This window comes from Littorina saxatilis, linkage group LG16, assembly GCF_037325665.1.
Source record: "Littorina saxatilis isolate snail1 linkage group LG16, US_GU_Lsax_2.0, whole genome shotgun sequence".
Taxonomy (NCBI): Eukaryota; Metazoa; Mollusca; class Gastropoda; order Littorinimorpha; family Littorinidae; genus Littorina; species Littorina saxatilis.
In genome coordinates, this window is record NC_090260.1 from 50,631,454 (window position 1) to 50,636,453 (window position 5,000).

General features: G+C 39.1%; 1 protein-coding gene across 1 annotated transcript in view; it reads right to left on the reverse strand.

Moving 5' to 3' along the window:
• LOC138951199 (uncharacterized) overlaps nucleotides 1-5,000 on the reverse strand; it is a 155,182-nt gene that overhangs the window by 52,954 nt on the left and 97,228 nt on the right. The gene's annotated exons all lie outside the window — the stretch shown is intronic.

Consider the following 5,000-nt stretch of genomic DNA (forward strand, 5'->3'; position numbering starts at 1 on the left):
AATCCTTCTTTGGGCTCTGTAAATGTCGTTTGGGGGTATGGTTGTAAAATGGTATCTACTGGTCACCCCAATGTATAAACTGAAAACTATTTCTGCACCAGAACACGCAGAAAGGATTGTATCTGCCTGATGTCTGATGCTTTTCAAAATCCCCAACCACTAACACCTTCAAAACGGACTTTAACTGACACTGTTGTTTTTCCCTATATAATCCTTACTATTTTTCCGAGACGTCGTCGTGTTGTGTATTTAGCTTGCCACAACCTCATACATGGTCCTAAAAGTTAAAGTTGAAGAAAATACTAAAGATAAATGAAAAAGCTGACGCAGTGTCATTCGCACCGTGAATCCCCCCATGGGAACATACTAAAGTCTGGTTCCAAATAGGCTCAATTTCCTTCTATTTCTTTGTATTTCTGCCTCGTAGGGGTAGGGGTGTTCAAACCAAAGGCACCTTTAAACCAAAATTCAAATCACACATCTTACAATACTAAGACACTCAGCAGTAAAAGGGTGTCTGCTGGTAAAAAATTCCAAACAATCCTAAAAGTACTTTACTACTAAAAGTGCTTTTAAAAAGAGCCGTTATTTTTCCCTCTATATTCAGTATTGTGTTTTCTGCGAACATGTAGTCTATTTAGATGGTTGTCGTGCGCACTTGAGTTGCTAAAGCGTTTTCAGTTGGGCATATGTCGAAAAGCAAAGAATTAGCCCTTTGAAAACCATCAGAACTGTCACACAAAAATAACATTTACCTATCTCACCAACTGACCAAACATAGGGCTTTTCCTTATGTATTATGTATTGTCGTGTTTTTTGTAGCATACTTGTGAAAACAGCCACCACTGTTGTAAATGATACTTTAAAGAGCATTATTTCATTTTTACAGTTGAAGGACAACCTGGACTGCCGTATATTACAGCTGTTTTACAATCAGCCAACATTTTCTTAACAAACGTATGTTAAGAACAACTCCCATAGTGAAATTGAAGGAAAACAAATTGAAAATCCCCCTGCCATAGAGGAGCTAAAGAATCAACAATAAACGACTGCATGGATAGCTTGATGCACGAATGCATTGCGGACATGTTTGTCTCCAACCAAGAGAAAGTTCCAAAAAATCCCTTTTGTGCTTCTTATTATACAGTGACGTCAAAGACAGCCTTTTCTGCTGTTCATACATTCAGGGGTTATGGTTACACTAAACGACGTAGTTGTAGCCATACTGCCATCCAGATTTATTTTTTCCTTGCGAGCAGTCACATGGTGTTTGTGCTGTCTGCCAACCGTTAGATGACCCCGCCCAAGTCTGTTAAGGGACCGTTTGACCGTTATAGAACGCGTCTTTTTGATTTTTTGGCACAGTTGGAAACGGTTGATTTTTATCCCTACCATTGTTTCCAAACATTATATAGGAATGTTTTGTGAACAACGGATAATAGCCGCTACTCGCATGTGTAGCAAAAGTGAGCGTACATACTCACCCTGGTCGTCCAGCCGTTGTCCGTTGCCCGTCTTTATCTGTCTGTACTGAACATTACCTTTGGATATTTCTCCAACGCTATGAAGTGAAGAAACACCAAATGTTGCAAAATGTTGTATGACCCCAAGAGCTCAAAAAAGATACTTGAGAACCTTGACCTTACCTTAAGGTCAAGGTCACAGGGAGAATGAATGTGGTCTAAAAACTGCAAAATTTCACATTGTGCCAGTTTTCTGGAAAACAAATTAAAAACAGCGGGCTTAGTTTTGTATGGTATACAAGAAAAAGAAAGCCTTATCTTTTGATACCATTTTGGTTCACCTCGCTTCAATGTCAAGGTCAGAGGAGCCCTTCAAAGTTGAATTGTAGACATATTTTGATGTGAGCTTGCCCCTTTAACTTTACTATGGACGATATCTCTTACAAACTTAAACACTGAGTGGGGCGTTTGTTAGAATTTCATAGTGAGCCACATCTGGTCACATATCGTTAGGGTCAAGGTCACATTGACCCCTATGAAAAATGTGACCAAGCCGGGTAAAGAAATCCATGTCTCTTGGTAAAAAATCTTAACAAAGCAAAGCCCATGCGACTCTCATGCTTGACCTTTGTCTTAAAGTGACCTTGACCTTCAGGTGACCTTGAAGGTGAAGGTCTAACAACTAAAGCTGGCAAGGACATTGTACACTATTAGAACTGGTTTAAAAAAAAAATTTAAAAAAAAAGAACTGGTTTACAGATTTTTCCTACCAAATTACACATGACCTTTGGCCAAGGTCAAGATCATCAAAGGTCACACATCACAAGGCTATCAATTCAAGACATAGGAAGCATAAACATACTTATTGGCACTTTCTACAAAGAGACATTGTCACTTTTAGTGATTCAATTGCCCGTTTCAGTCACATTTCATAAGGGGCAAAGTGACCTTGACCTTGATGATATGTGACTAAATGTGGCTCAATATCTGTATATAACATGTGCCCCACACAATTATGAAGTTTGAAAGATTTTTTTCATAGTTCAGGGTCAAGGTCACTTCAAAACATGAAAACAATTCAACTTTGAAGGACTCCTGTGACCTTGACATTGAAGCGAGGTCAACCAAAATGGTATCAGAAGATAAGGCTTTCTTTTTCTTGTATACCATACAAAACTAAGCCCGCTGTTTTTAATTTGTTTTCCAGAAAACTGGCACAATGTGAAATTTTGCAGTTTTTAGACCACATTCATTCTCTCTGTGACCTTGACCTTAAGGTAAGGTCAAGGTTCTCAAGTATCTTTTTTGAGCTCTTGGGGTCATACAACATTTTGCAACATTTGGTGTTTCTTCACTTCATAGCGTTGGAGAAATATCCAAAGGTAATGTTCAGTACAGACAGATAAAGACGGGCAACGGACAACGGCTGGACGACCAGGGTGAGTATGTACGCTCACTTTTGCTACACATGCGAGTAGCGGCTATTATCCGTTGTTCACAAAACATTCCTATATAATGTTTGGAAACAATGGTAGGGATAAAAATCAACCGTTTCCAACTGTGCCAAAAAATCAAAAAGACGCGTTCTATAACGGTCAAACGGTCCCTTAACAGACTTGGGCGGGGTCATCTAACGGTTGGCAGACAGCACAAACACCCTGTGACTGCTCGCAAGGAAAAAATAAATCTGGATGGCAGTATGGCTACAACTACGTCGTTTAGTGTAACCATAACCCCTGAATGTATGAACAGCAGAAAAGGCTGTCTTTGACGTCACTGTATAATAAGAAGCACAAAAGGGATTTTTTGGAACTTTCTCTTGGTTGGAGACAAACATGTCCGCAATGCATTCGTGCATCAAGCTATCCATGCAGTCGTTTATTGTTGATTCTTTAGCTCCTCTATGGCAGGGGGATTTTCAATTTGTTTTCCTTCAATTTCACTATGGGAGTTGTTCTTAACATACGTTTGTTAAGAAAATTTTGGCTGATTGTAAAACAGCTGTAATATACGGCAGTCCAGGTTGTCCTTCAACTGTAAAAATGAAATAATGCTCTTTAAAGTATCATTTACAACAGTGGTGGCTGTTTTCACAAGTATGCTACAAAAAACACGACAATACATAATACATAAGGAAAAGCCCTATGTTTGGTCAGTTGGTGAGATAGGTAAATGTTATTTTTGTGTGACAGTTCTGATGGTTTTCAAAGGGCTAATTCTTTGCTTTTCGACATATGCCCAACTGAAAACGCTTTAGCAACTCAAGTGCGCACGACAACCATCTAAATAGACTACATGTTCGCAGAAAACACAATACTGAATATAGAGGGAAAAATAACGGCTCTTTTTAAAAGCACTTTTAGTAGTGAAGTACTTTTAGGATTGTTTGGAATTTTTTACCAGCAGACACCCTTTTACTGCTGAGTGTCTTAGTATTGTAAGATGTGTGATTTGAATTTTGGTTTAAAGGTGCCTTTGGTTTGAACACCCCTACCCCTACGAGGCAGAAATACAAAGAAATAGAAGGAAATTGAGCCTATTTGGAACCAGACTTTAGTATGTTCCCATGGGGGGATTCACGGTGCGAATGACACTGCGTCAGCTTTTTCATTTATCTTTAGTATTTTCTTCAACTTTAACTTTTAGGACCATGTATGAGGTTGTGGCAAGCTAAATACACAACACGACGACGTCTCGGAAAAATAGTAAGGATTATATAGGGAAAAACAACAGTGTCAGTTAAAGTCCGTTTTGAAGGTGTTAGTGGTTGGGGATTTTGAAAAGCATCAGACATCAGGCAGATACAATCCTTTCTGCGTGTTCTGGTGCAGAAATAGTTTTCAGTTTATACATTGGGGTGACCAGTAGATACCATTTTACAACCATACCCCCAAACGACATTTACAGAGCCCAAAGAAGGATTTGGGTCAATTTCAAAGCCATTTTTCCGTATGAAGCGCCAACTTTATATGAAAATGTGCTTAATAAACATCAAACGAATGAGGTTGAACTTTCTGATAAGGGACATTTTAAACCTAGTCATTGTCACTTCAACGTTCCCTTCACTAAAGTGGCTAAGATGCCTGGACTATAAAAGGCAATGCTTCTGCGGATCACGTAGGCCTATCTTTGACGTAATTAAGCAATGTTTCTGTTGATAACTTTAATTGGGCCTATCTTTAGTGTAAACAAGCAATGCTTCTGTGGATCTCTTAAGCCTATCTTTGGTGTAAACAAGCAATGTTTCTGTGGATCTCTTAAGCCTATCTTTGGCGTAAACAAGCACTGTTTCCGTTAATCACATTCTGTTGATAACTTAGGCCTATCTTTAGTGTGACAGGGGAGGCTACCGCTCCTTTCACAGCAGACTCTGCACCCGAGTTGTTGGCCTTTAAAAGTCAACACCGGTGTATTGTAGAATTCTGTTTGTGATAGGGTCTGGTGGTTTCCGATTGTCTGTATGTTCATGGAAACCTTCGGGTTTGCATAACAGTTTTTATAGGGCTAAGAAATTAGCCCTAACATTTTCAATCCTAT